Source organism: Molossus molossus, unplaced genomic scaffold (assembly GCF_014108415.1).
Source record: "Molossus molossus isolate mMolMol1 unplaced genomic scaffold, mMolMol1.p scaffold_m16_p_12, whole genome shotgun sequence".
NCBI classification, from domain to species: Eukaryota; Metazoa; Chordata; class Mammalia; order Chiroptera; family Molossidae; genus Molossus; species Molossus molossus.
The window spans coordinates 14,271,814-14,285,645 of NW_023425347.1; the positions used below are offsets into that span (position 1 = coordinate 14,271,814).

The 13,832-nt window shown below is 38.4% G+C and overlaps 1 protein-coding gene across 1 annotated transcript in view; it reads left to right on the top strand.

Annotated features, from left to right (window-relative positions):
• Positions 1-13,832, top strand: part of OFCC1 (orofacial cleft 1 candidate 1) — a 345,526-nt gene that overhangs the window by 297,902 nt on the left and 33,792 nt on the right. The window lies entirely within an intron of this gene.

The window sequence follows — 13,832 nt, forward strand, 5'->3', positions numbered from 1 at the left end:
AAGATATTGTTTAAAGAGGATAAAGGTCTGAAGCTTGCTCCTTCCTATTCCTTAGCAACTGGTAGACAGGAGTGAGAGGTGTAACACCTGAGGCAGCAGAGGCCGGTCTGTGACATTAGTTCTCTACCTTGTGCTCTGTCTAGTCTCTGAGCCAGGGAGGAAGTGCACCAGAACAGCGGATGGAAGCTCAGAGAGAGAGACCTTCCTCCCCATACACATTATCTAAATTTAACCTTGTACGAATAATGTAGGGCACAAAGCATGTGGTAGAAGTGAGATTTTCTATTCCTGGGAGCATGGAGGCAGACCTGGGAAGGGCTCATGTCCTGATGGGAGAAGCTGAAAGAGCAGCTGAGTTGAGGCAATGATCCTACCATGGGGCCCACTGCGGCCATTCCAGACCATCAGCTGCAGGGTAAAACAGCAAGACCAGGGGCTGGATAAAGGTAATGACAGAAACTTGGTGGGGTCCGAGCAGTATCAGGAGTCGCTGAGGGTTGACTGAATCATCTAGGGACCACCACTGGGCCTCCACCACCAAGCAGAGAGCCGTATCTTGAGTTACATCAGCTGCTGACCTCAGCAGGGCCGTCAGTGACCAGGCAGTGATGAAGATTGCCTCAGCAGCCAGAGGGCATGAGAGGATGCCAAGGAGAACCAATGGCCCTTTGTCCTTGCACCGGTGCATTACCGAGAGCACATTTTATTCCTACCATTCTCTGAAGTATCTCTTCTGACTCTTTGGAGAGAAAGAGAGTAACAGGAGGGAACCTTTAAAAAATAATAAATGAATGACCCATTCAGAAAGGTCTCTGTGAAACAGCTTTGATGGAGTGGATGGATTTAGAATGTGAAGAACAAGAAGTGGAAGGTGACACCAGGTGTTAAGTCTGAGCAGTTAGGGGATGGTGCAGAGCCATCTGTGGTGACAGCCAAGACCTGAGCAACTCCCTCTTCAAAGGGGTAGGGTGGGTGGCAAGCAATAGTTCTATTCCAGCCAGGCTAAATTTGAGATGCCAAATAATCTACATGGACAGATGTCAAATTGTTGAATACAAAGTCTGTTGTTGCTCATGGAAGAAGTCTCTGAAAAAGCAGCATAAATCGAGACTCATCAACATGTACATGGTTTTTGAAGTCCAGGAAGAGTATGTCAAGAGAGTGCTGAGAGTTGGCAGGGAGGAGAACAGTCCTGAAGACAATGTGTAGAGGTCGTGTGAAGGAAAAGGACTGAGCAAGAGAGACCGGATGACTATGTAGCTAAAATCAATGTATTGCCCCCAGGAAAGGACTTAGAACATTTGTGATATTTATCCCAGTCTGGTGGGAAAACACATACTCATTGGAGATAAAATTCTGTAGAATTGAGGAAAGTGAGAGCATTTGTAATTTAGGTAATATTTTGGCGTGTAAGAGAGGAGAAATGAAGAAAGTATGCTCAAACAAACTGTGAGCATCAGATATCTACATTCTGTTTATTTCCACTAGAACTTGATGAATCTGGGACAAAAGCTTCCAAACTGAACAGCTGGAATATGATATCCATCACACACACTGTGGAAGCTTGAGCTCCCATAGCTTTTTATCCTGTGTATTAATAAGTCTTGGGCATGCAAAAGGAGAAAATTTAGTTAGGGTAATGTTGTGTACTTCTATGTGGGGTTATGAATCCTTAATGTTATTGTCTCTACTGATGTTTGTTGGACTAGGAAGAGGCAGCTGGCTCTCTGTGGTTTTCACAAGAAGATATCCACCTCACCAGGCTATCACAGTGAGAAAAATGTTAAATGCATAAATGAAGATGGATCATTTTCCTAGTCCCATTGCTTCTCTTTGTGGTGCTTTTTGCCCCGAGATTACACAAATGGATGGTTTTATGGCCACTGAACACAGCTGTAGAGACAATATATAATACAACAAGAAATTGTGCAGAAATGCGGGGATTATGGAAACATTATCTGTGTGATGCTGTCAAGTTCAAAAGCTGCATGTGTCGCCCAACCCCACACAGCACATACTGGTCATAGAAGTTGGAAATACCCCAAAGCTACTTGTAAATTATAGGCACTACTCCTTAGAATATTCTTGGCATTGTGCTTTTCATTTTTTTCTTTCAAAAAATTTTTTAGTTCATGCTAAATGCAAAAAACATTTTTTTCCACCCTTTATCATTTTCTGCAGATCTTTTTCTGAAGATAGGGCCAATTTAGCACACCCTGGTGTGAGGCCAGGCCGCCAGGGCGCCTCCCCATTCCACCAGAGTCATCAAAGGTGCAATTTTCTTTGCGATCCACTAATTTTCAAAACGATGGAGTTTTGGAGTCATTCATAAGGCAGCCCCAGGAGCACGGCACAATATTGAAATTAAGCTTAGTGTGTGAAAACATTATGTACTTTTCTTCCAACCCCTCTGCATTTATGTCTCTGTTCTCTGAGTGATAACATCGCTATTAAAGCTCGCAGCTACACTGGAGTGTGTCACTTTGCTTATACCTAAGGGTGTGAGGCCCTTGTAAATCTTGGCTGTTCCATGACTGGAAGCTGATTAAAGTGGGCTGACTTGCTCTGGAGCTCAGTTCCTTCCTGCGCTTCCACTGTCAGTGCCAAACACCAGCAGTCACTCACAGGGCTCCCTGGCCTGCCTCTGCCAAGTGAAATGTTTTGAAATTAAAAATCTGAAGAAATGGTGCAATGAGTGCTTGATCAGGTGGTTTCTCCTTAGGAAACTGCTTAATGGGGGAAATTCAGCACTACCTCCCAGTGGCGGCCCGACGCAGAACTGGAATTTAAAGAAACAGCATTTCTTTTTAAATTGCACAAATAAGCTCAAGTGCCTTGGAACGAGGACCTCTTTCCCTCAGAGAGATATTTGTTTTTGAATATGCGTATTAAGTTTCTGATTATCAGTGCAATATATGCTCAATCTAGAAAAAAGTTGGAGGGTGGACAAAATGTAAAGAAGAAAATAAAAACGATCAAAATCTTACCAAAATGTAAGTCATACTATATATGAGTGTGTGTTTTGATATACTTACAGCATTTTCCAGTGTTCTTAAAGGTTCTGTAAAACTATAATGTTAATATTTGTATAGAATATTACATTGCATGGGAAGTACCAACATTGATATAATTTATTTCTTATTATTTAGCATTTAAGTACTTTCCTCCTGAATTTTACATTATGAATAATAATGAACATTTTCATTCTCAAATCTTATTCCACACATGTGATGATTTTCTTATGTTTGTTTTCTAGAAGTAACATTATCAAGTCAAATGGTATAAAAACTTAAAAGACCTTTTATAAAACGATTATCTAGCAATGTAATAACTTACATTATCACCAGTGGTACAGAGCAGTGTATATTCTAACCCATCATCACCAGCACTGAGTACTAACATTTTCAAAGAAAAAACCTTTCTCTGGTGCAGTGTTATCAAGTCTGCCAGGTTACTGTACCTAAAACCACATCCTTTGATCTGTCTCTACCACTAATAAAGGTGACACTTGGCCCCCATAAAAATTTAAAAAAAGGGAAAAGAAAAACCTTTGCCAATCTGAAATAAAATTTTATAATCTTAATTTGTATTTCCCTGACTGCTAATGACTCTGAAGTATTTCACATATTTAATGCTTATTTGCATTTTTCTGTGTAATTTTCACTTATAACATTTGTATTTCTCTTTTGGGTTGTTCTTTTGAGTTTGTCAGAGATATATAGATTACAGATATATTGTTTTAGTTTTGGCTATCACTTTTTGGTTCCAAACGCCTTTCCAGTATGTCACTAGCGTTTTAATAATGACTATGATTTTTTTAAAAGTAGTTTTAATTCTTACTGACTTGAGTTTTTCTTCTGAGTTTTTTATTGTGTTTATGGCTTCTAAGTCTTTCTTGACTTCCAAAATTAGTTAAATTAGTTAAATAGGCTGAGATTATTGCTTTTTTTTTAAGGTTTTACTTTAAATTTTTAAACCTTTGATATATCTGGGAATGTATTTTGGTGTATGGGTGGCATCATGAGAATCTAGTGAAGAATCCATTACTTCTCTATCAGTCAAGTTTCTCTCAAATATTAAGGCCATGTATACACTAGGCCCTATTTGGGGGCTAAATATTCTACTACATTCATTATCAGTTCTTCTAGAATAAAGGATTTTAATTATTTCTCATTAATTCTCATATCTAATCACACTCATATTCATTGTTCTACCATTTCAAACTTATTACATACAATTTCACATTCTTCTAGATGAACTTTAAAGTCATATAATCAAGATTAGAAAGAAAATGTTATCAGGATTGTAAATGAAATTGCTTTAAATTTACAGACAGTTCTCACTGTGCATGTTTAACTGAAATTCATACCATTAGACTGTGCGAAATAAGGATTCTGTCCAATGTATAGTTAACACAGTACTGTGCAAAGTGAGGACGGCATATATAAATTAGTTTGTGATATTTTATCAATAGCCTTATCCAGGAGCATCATTCATCTCAAAAATATTTATAACTTGCAACTTATATTCCAGGGCAGCATATAAATTAATTAAGTAAATATTTTCATTTTAGATCTATCAAGGAAATGTTCTAGTATTCTTTATATAGGTTTGATACATTTTAAGATATTTCCTAGTTATTTTAAATTTACTTTAAGTAAAACTTTTTACATTAGATGTTTAAACCGCTTATGCTCTTATATAGGAAAGTTACTGATTCAGTAGGTATTTGTCTTCTGTCTGATTTCTTTTCTGAATTCTCCTATTAATTTAAAAGAGACAACTATTTTTCTTCTTTGTTTTAGTTTTCTGGATAGTTAGGCAACTCTTGCCAAGTCTTTATTCTCCAGTCATTATATTCCTTATTTTCAATTAATCTTTTATAGAATTGAAATCATATATAATTTCAAGATAATTCTTGTTTTTTGTTTAAATTGGAGTGCCTCAGACTTCCAGTCAAGATGGCAGAGTAGGTAAATGCTTTGCTAACCCTCTCCTAGAACCACAGCAAAATTATAACTAAGCTACAGAGCAGCCATCGTAGAGCTGACTGAGATCCAGCTGAACAGAGTCCTGTAACAGGATATACAGAAGGAGCCACATGAGACTAACAGGAGGGGCGGAGATGCAAAAGGTTTGGTCCCACATTCCCGTGATGTAAACACCAGGAGGGATATCTTGGGCTTCAAAGGTCTCCCCTGAAGAGTGATGGGTCCCAGCCCCACACCAGGCTACCCAGCCCAGGGTTCCAGTTTCAGGAAGAGAAGTCCCGTAACTTCTGGCTGTGAAAACCAGCAAATTGCTGCAGAGTGAGATGGAGGGCTGCTGGAGTCTCAGGTGTTTCTCTTAAAGGGTGCACATGGACTTACTTGCTGATGGACTCGCTTTGGCTCTGGTACGGGAGCAACAAACTCATAGAACATGAGGTACATACAAGGAATAACTCTTATTTGGCTTCAGGGTAAGAGCGAGAGTGGCAGCTTTCTCACGGACAGAAGTGCTGGTAGAAGCTGTTGTTATTTTGCTGAGCCCTCCCCCTGCAGGCGCAGGTCTCAAATTGAAATCTAAGTCTCAATCAATGTGAATGACACTGTTTAATCCACCATGGGATTCCCTGAGACCCTGCACCACCCAACTTGCCAGCCTACCCAAGCCATTTCCAGTGACTTTCCCATAAAAATGACCTTCCTTGGCTTATGCAGATGTTCCTAAAATCTCCCAAGGTTCGCAAACCCTACACAAGCAGCATTTGGCCTTGGAAGATCAATACCTCTAGCTAGCTGGCTCCAAACCTGACACTAGCCAGTCTTGGTTTGAAGTTTAGCCTCTCCCAAGCACCTCCAAGCCCAGCACAAGTGGCAACCATCTGCAGATCACTTTGTAGCAAATACCTGGTGACTCTAGCCAGAGGAAAGGCAGGAGCTGAACTTGGTCTGCACCAGAGTCCCTCAGAAGAGGCCCCAGAACCAACACATCTTATGGCCAAACTCCCCAGGCACCAGAACTGTGTGGGGTCTGCCTCTGCACAACAGCTCCTCCATTATAGTCATGGTCAGTTCTCACAGCCAATCAGCTGTGAGACATACCTCCTATTGACATACCAATAGCAATCAAGGCTCAACTACAACAGGAGGGCACACACAATTCACAAATGGGAAACAACTGGAGCACATGGCTCAGTTGATCAGAGAGGCTGTGCTACTGGGTTCCACAGGACTCCTACTACATAAGGCCACTCTACCAAGACCAGGAGATGTAGCAGTTCTACCGAATACATAGAAACAAACACAAGGAGGCAGTCAAAATGAGGAGAAACATGTCCTAGATGAAAGAACAAAACAAAATTTCAGAAAAAGTGAAATAAAGACAAGCAATCTACCAGATGCAGAGTTTAAAATATTGGTTATAAGAATGCTCAATGAACTTAGGGGAAGAATAGATCAACTCAGTGAAAACTTCAACAAAGAGATAGGAACATAAAAAAGGAGATAAAACATAAAAAAGAACAAGTGAGAAGTAAAGAATACACCAACTAAAATGAATTGAATAATTAAAAAGAATCAACAGTAGAATAGATGAAGCAGAGGATCAAATCAGTGATATGGAAGTAAGAGAGCAGTAAATGCCTGATCAGAACAGCATAAAAAGAAAACAGGATTTTTTAATAAGTGAGGGTAGTTTAATGAGCGTCTGGGACAACATCAAGCATACCAATATGCACATTCATAGGGGTACCAGAAGGAGAAGAAAGAGAGCAAGGAATTGAAAATTTATTTGAGGAGATAATGATGGAAAACTTCCTTAATCTGGTGAAGAAAACAGACACACAAGTCCAGGAAGCACAGAGAATCCCAAACAAGATGAACCAAAAGAGGCCCATACTAAGACACCTCATGATGAAAATTCCAAAGGTTAAAGACAAAGAGAGAATCTTAAATGCAGCAAGAAAAAAACAGTTAGTTACCTAAAAGGAAGCTCCCATAAGACTCTCAATTGATTTCTTAGCAGAAACTTTGCAGGCCAGAGGGAGTGGCATGAAATACTTAAAGTGATGAAAAGCAAGGACCTACAAACAAGATTACTCTACTGCATTACCTGAGCCTGTGTTCTTTCTAATATTTTTAAAGATCAGTGTAAGAATAATACAGAAACTTTTATCTATCCCCAATTAACATGAAGACAAAGCATACTCTGACCACCCATCCCCTTATATTTGTATATATTTGGTGGGGGACATTCAGCCTATACAGCCCTTGAAATCATTTGGTCTGGCCCTGCCAAAGCAACCACAGGTGGGACTTGAAAGTCAATAAATCTAGGAGTTTTTTTGTTTTTTTTTATAGCAACATGAATTTATATTAAGTGAATCATAAAAATAATGTAAATTTTGAGGAAAAGCAAGGAGCATCTATTACAGGATAGACATATGAGTACATGATGGGACAGACACGTATGCTTCTCCTCAGTTGGCTGAGGCCTGCCTGCATTGCAGTGACTCAGGGGGCAGTCAGTGCCAGGCGGGCTGGGAGTGTACACATTGTGAGTGTTAACACACTGTAGTGAAACTACGGTGATCTGGTGATGATGAGAGGAGAGGTGATGAAATGGTTCCTCATGACGTTGATGACCTGACCTCTGATAACTGACTATGATGTTGACACAGACAATAACTCCAATCCACCCTTTATCCACACATCCACAATCAACAATCCCCACAAAAACTGAATCTCAGATGAAGATTGAGGAAATTACAGTACACAGAAAAGAAATCAAGTGTTGATGATATGAAAGTTGGATATGTTCCAAATCCAAGATGCAGGATTGAAAGAGCAATCAAAGGAGACTGATCACATCGCTGGTGACACACACACTGGATACTTATTAAAGCTTAAGTGGCGTGACATCCTACAACTGGCAATGACAAAAAAGAAAAAAGAAAAAAAAAGAAGAAACGGTGCAGAGTGTCGCTCTTTCCGAGAGAAATGGACAAATAATTATTTGTTGTTGTTGAAGTCAAAGGCAAACCTGTGTGCCTAGTTGGTAATGATGTGTTAGCAATAATGAAAAAAGTCAATCTGGAGCATCATTACAGCTCAAAACACGCTAAAGTCAAGGAATTTGGAGACCAAATGCATCTGGATAAAATTAATACTCTTCAGAGGAGGTTAGAACCACAACAAACCACTTTCATTAGGCCTCGTTGTGACAGAGACAATGTTATTCAGACGAGTTATGTAGTGAGTGAGCTAATCGCCAAGCAGCGGAGGCCTCATGTGGAGCGAGAGTCTGTGAAGAGTCATGGTGGCTGCTGCAGAGTCGTTAGCACCAGACAGAGTAAAATTGTTTCAGTGTTAGTTTGTCTCAGAGAACCATCTCAGATCAGATTCCTGACTTAACAAAAGATAGTGAAAAAACACTGTAGGATTCTGCAGGAGATAAAAATATTTCTCTCTGGCTTGTGATGAGACATCAGACATAACACATTCTGCCCAACTGGCCATTTTTGTTCGTGGGATAACTGCAGAGTCTGACACACAAGAAGAACTGTTGTCACTGGAAGGAAGCCATGCAGGCACTACAAGAGGTGAGGACTTGTTTGAGAGACCTGTTTTATCAATGAAAAAACTTCAGCTAACATTTGAAAAGTTAAGTGGCCTTACTACAGATGGAGCTCCAGCCATGATTGGTTTGCAAAAAAGGATTTATTGCATTTCTCAAGAAAGTACTGGATCATCTCAGTCTTGATCCAAGTGATTTAATTATATGCCCCTGCACCATACACCAAGAAAGTCTCTGGGCACAGTCATTGCAGCTCAACAATGTGATGTCAACAGTAGTGTTATGCATACATTTGGTGAAAAGCATACGGTTTAACAGCTGCCATTTGAAGGAGTTACTGATTGATCTGGACTCTGAGTACAGTGATCTTGTTTATCACTGTGAAGTTTTGTGGCTGGGTCATGGGAACATGCTCATGAGGTTTTATAAACTGCGGGATGAAGTCAAGCAGTTCATGGAGATGAAGGGAAAAACCTGTCAGGAAGTCAATGATAGCAAGTGGCTGTGTGATTCAGTGCTCATGGTGGACATTACCAAGTACCTCTCAGGGCTGAGGGTCCAGCTGCGGGGCCCCAACCAGCTTCTCAGCTCTCAGCTTTCAAACATGAAATCATTTGAAGCTAAGTGAAGTCTGTGGTAAGTCCTTCTAAAGGAATAACACAGTGCGTCTCTCCAGTCTGGAAGGACAGAAGCCTTCTACGACACTTAAATATGCTGGTGAATGTGCAAAACTAATTGAGGTATTTAATGAAAGATTCAAGGATGTGACAAGTAAATAAATAGAATTGAACATCTTTTGTACACACTTCAATGTGGAACCAGTTGATGTGCCTGAGAACCTACAACACAAAATCATTCAGCTACAAAGCGATGATGAGCTGAAAGCTAGGTACAACCACCTCCCACTGCTTGAGTTCTTTAAACGTTACATAAGAAATGATGAATTTTCCACTCTGAGGAGACATGCACAGAAATATGCATCTGTGTTCAGAACCACTTACTGCTGCGAGCAGTTCTTTTAAAAACTTATCATCGCAAACAATCGACTGTGCTCCAGACTGACAGATTCAAACCTGGAAAAGCAGTTTTGAGTAGTAACATCATCCACACCAGCTAACATCACACGCCTCGCCAGAGTAGCAGTTCCAGCCATCACATTAGGGGTGAGTTAATTAAATGTTTGATCAAATATAGCAGGCTAATTTTTAAGTTGAAAATTTTGTGTGGTTAGTGAATGATGTTATAAATATCCAAATGGCCTTCAGCAAAAAAAAGGTTCCCCACACTTGGTGTATATGACCCGGGAAATAGAAATAAATTATTCTTTTTATTTTTAATGTAGTTTAGCTTTTTGTGCATACCTTCTCTACTCTACATACAGTCTGGTATCTCATTGCCATGAAACTCACAAAAAGAAAATATAAACAGTTTCCAAAAGGAAGCTTTCTGGGAAATGCAACTCTATACAATGAAGACAATTTATATTGTTAGGCTCAGCAGCTGCCCCCCATGTTTTCAGGGGCCACCATTCCAGATAGAATCATATTTTTCCCTTTCGATAAACAATGGTTCAGTTACATGATTTCCCTAAGACAAAAGAGTAATCTTATTTTTAATATGAATTTAAATCTGTGCATTAAGAGAAACAAAAGAACAATATGTAATCTTTAAATGTGTCATTCCTCCTCATTGTTTCCACTGAAAAGTGTGGATGTGCAGTCGCAAACCAAGTAACTTCGAAAGGGGAAAGGGGCTGAGTTTAAAGACATCATCAAAGATGGCTTTATCATTTATGTTTTTACCTCTTTGCCAAAGTCTTGAAACCTAGAAGATATGATGAGATATGTGCTCCTTAGGAAACCTACCACACACTAGGTGACATAAGACATTCATGCAATGGCTTCTATTTTTAAATTTTTAGAATGGCATGAGTGAGGTAAGAAATCAGGGCTATCTTTAAAGTGACCAAGTCAATAGTCATTAAGCAGGTTTAAAAAAAAATTATATATATATATATCCATAATATATATATATATATATATATATATATATATATATATATATAATAGCATACAACAAATAACGCCACTACAAAGCTTCTGCCATTCTTCCACGCCCCTAGAGGAAGAGCCCGTGAGATAGGCCGTTTGCCTTGGAGGAGTGCATGGTGGCCCTTGGTGCACAAATGTAAGCCCAACACACAACTTCCAGCAGAGGGAAGCCAGAGTTCAACATGCAATTAAAAATATAAAACTTAACTCCTAAGAAACATTCAGTCTTCAGATATTTAGGAGGAATGTGCATAAATGTAGCAGTTGCTTTGAGGGTAGGAAACCCAAGATCTATAAAGAGATTACACGTCAAAGTCATATCTGTGGATTGTTTTGGTGGAGGCCTCCTTAGGAAAAATAATCTGATTATCACTATCACTTTGTTATCCTTACTCAAAGTTATTCTGCAAAAAAAATTCCAACTTAAGTACCATGCATTAAATGTTTACATTTTCAAAAGCCTGTGGATTATTAATAATATGTTCACTTGCTAAATTACTGAAGTATATTTATTTGTAACAAAATTAATGATTGTTTTAAAATAATGATAATGAGAATAATAATAAAACATCAACATAACAATTTTACTTGCTTTGTCATATCTCATCTTTGTAAAACCATGAAAAGTAGGGTATGATTCTCATTTTCCTAATGGAGAAATTGAAGGTCAGGCAGCTTAATGTAAAGCACTGAAATGGCATTCAAACCTTGATCATCCTGATCTGAGTGCAATTACTGTTCTTCTCACTATACTGTATCAAAATGATTCAATGAAAATAATTCATTTTGTCTTCGGAATACATCCTTTCCCATAGTCCTTACAATAAAATAGCAGCTACCACAAATTATCATATCACCTGCTCCCAGGCAGTATTGATCATTCACGTGACAGAAAAGGCAGGGATCCAGATGATTTAGGAAATCCAGAATAAGATATCTCATGATACAACAATGTTTGAACAGTACTAGCAATAATCACGGTTGCAAAATGAATGTATATCCAGATAGGATCTGCTGCGAGTAGATAAAGCTCCTATTCCGGTATTTCCTCACTTGCTCTTTCCTGGTGTCTTTGCAGTTACCATGAATTCTTCAGGGTTACATTGATCACACAGTTGATATGGCTGAAAGCTGTGTTTTGAATGTGCAATTTGGGTTTATTATTGAAGGAATTCTGCAGGTCATTACAAGGGGACAATGAAACTAAACTACTAATAAGACATCACAGGACTATATACCTGCTTGAATCTTTAAAAATCATAGAAAGGGTCAAATATCCTTGACAGTGAGTCTGGCATTTATCGGGCCACTGCTCTGTCCAACACAACAGTAAATACCTTGGAGGATATAAAGACATATAAAGTATGTAGTAAAGGAGCTTACTAGCCAGGAGTGTAAGACAAAAATTAAACACATAAAACAATCATAGAACAGAGTAGCAGTTATAATTAATTGCTCAATTGTTTGGTATGGTTTGGAAGTGTATATATAACCCTCGAGGAAATACGTGTGTATGATAGGAGACATATCTACATATCAAAAAGTTTCAGAGGTAACATCACTTCTTAAAGAATTTGTTTATATCAGAGAATTTATTTGCCTTCAAATGAATCAGTTTTATTATCACCCAAGGAACTGTTGGAAGCAAATAGTCCCTAGAATTGAGGTCAATAAAAGAAGTGCACCAATAAATTTCTCTGGCCCGTTGGCACTGCCGCTCTGCCTGTATGGTATGTGACCAACAGAACTCAGGATCATAATCCGGATCACTCTCTTCCACATCCACACAGGCAACCCAGTCTATGGGGCAAGTCTGTTCTGCAAAATATGTGAGGGTGCATGTTTCGCCTCCAAATCAAGCATTGTGGAAATAAAATAGACATTTTGAATTTTTTCTTTTTGTGAACTCTGTCCTCATTCACACAACATGTTTTAGGAATGTGTCTGGAATATAATAGAATGTTCAATAAATATTATTTCATTGAGACAACAAATCCTAGTAAATGGCATCAGATTATTTCTTATAATATCTTTGGATATGCAGATATTTTATGAAGAAAAGAAAGGCACTGATAAAATGTAGTAACTGGTTTTTAGAAAGGCATTAAAGTAAGGGAAGCAGCGGATATAGAAATATTATGAGTTGAGAATTTGTGGAATTCCAACTTTTAAGTCAAAAGGACACACAAAGTTATGACTTCAAAATGTAAATAATATTTTATCACTTAATTAGCAAACATCTCAAGGCAGTCTTTGGATCTCTTATTGGTCAGGGTTATGGGTTGCATAGAACAGAATCCCCCTGGCTAGTTGGAGAAGAAAAAAATGTATAAAGGAAACTTGTGGCCGAAAGGGAATCTGGGAAATGTAGTCCTAAGTTTTTTTCTACAGTACAGGGTCTGGTGTGTACATTGAGTGAACCAGTCTGAATGACTTGGTACAGAGTTCCATGCAATATACTCAATTGCCCTAAATTTAAGTAAATTAAAATATTGATGTACAAGAATCATTTATGTATTTTTCTAATAATGTTTAGCTTTGGCTAACATATCCAATAGCAAAAGTAAATGTACAAATCTTTGCTTCATTAAACACTAATTGATCTAATAATTATTGGGCAAATATATAATTTTGATAATTTGGAGGGAAACAAAGAGGAATCAAATAAACTTTCTGCCTTTAGGATGCTTCCATTGGGGGGGGGTGTTGATGTTTAAACAATTTGATCATTAGTGTCCTGTATATTTGTAGCTGACAGTATTGAACTGTGGGAGGTAGTAGAATTCTTCCCATTGAACATAGAATTTTGAACATGAAACCTGGTGGAGCTGTTTTGAAGGACACACAAAAACCATTTTCCTGGAAAATAGATGGATGATATATATCTTTGCTAACCCTGGTTGAAAGGTAAAGGGTTGTCATGGTGTTATGGGTTGCATGACTGAATTATTATTTTTAATTTACCAAGATTACTCACTGCTTGAATGTTAAAAACAGAGGAATTAAATCTATCAAGTGTGAAAGTCAACTAATTCCTGTGTTTACTCGTAAACTAACTCCAGATGAAGTTTACCTTAAAGTAATCAGATTCAGGGTTTGTGCCCAACATATATTAGATTCTAGAACATATATAGGCCAATTGGATCATTGTGGATGGTGGAAGGTGGTGGAATAAAACTACAAGCAATAGGCTCTGCCACACACAGTGCTGCTGTCAGGTTT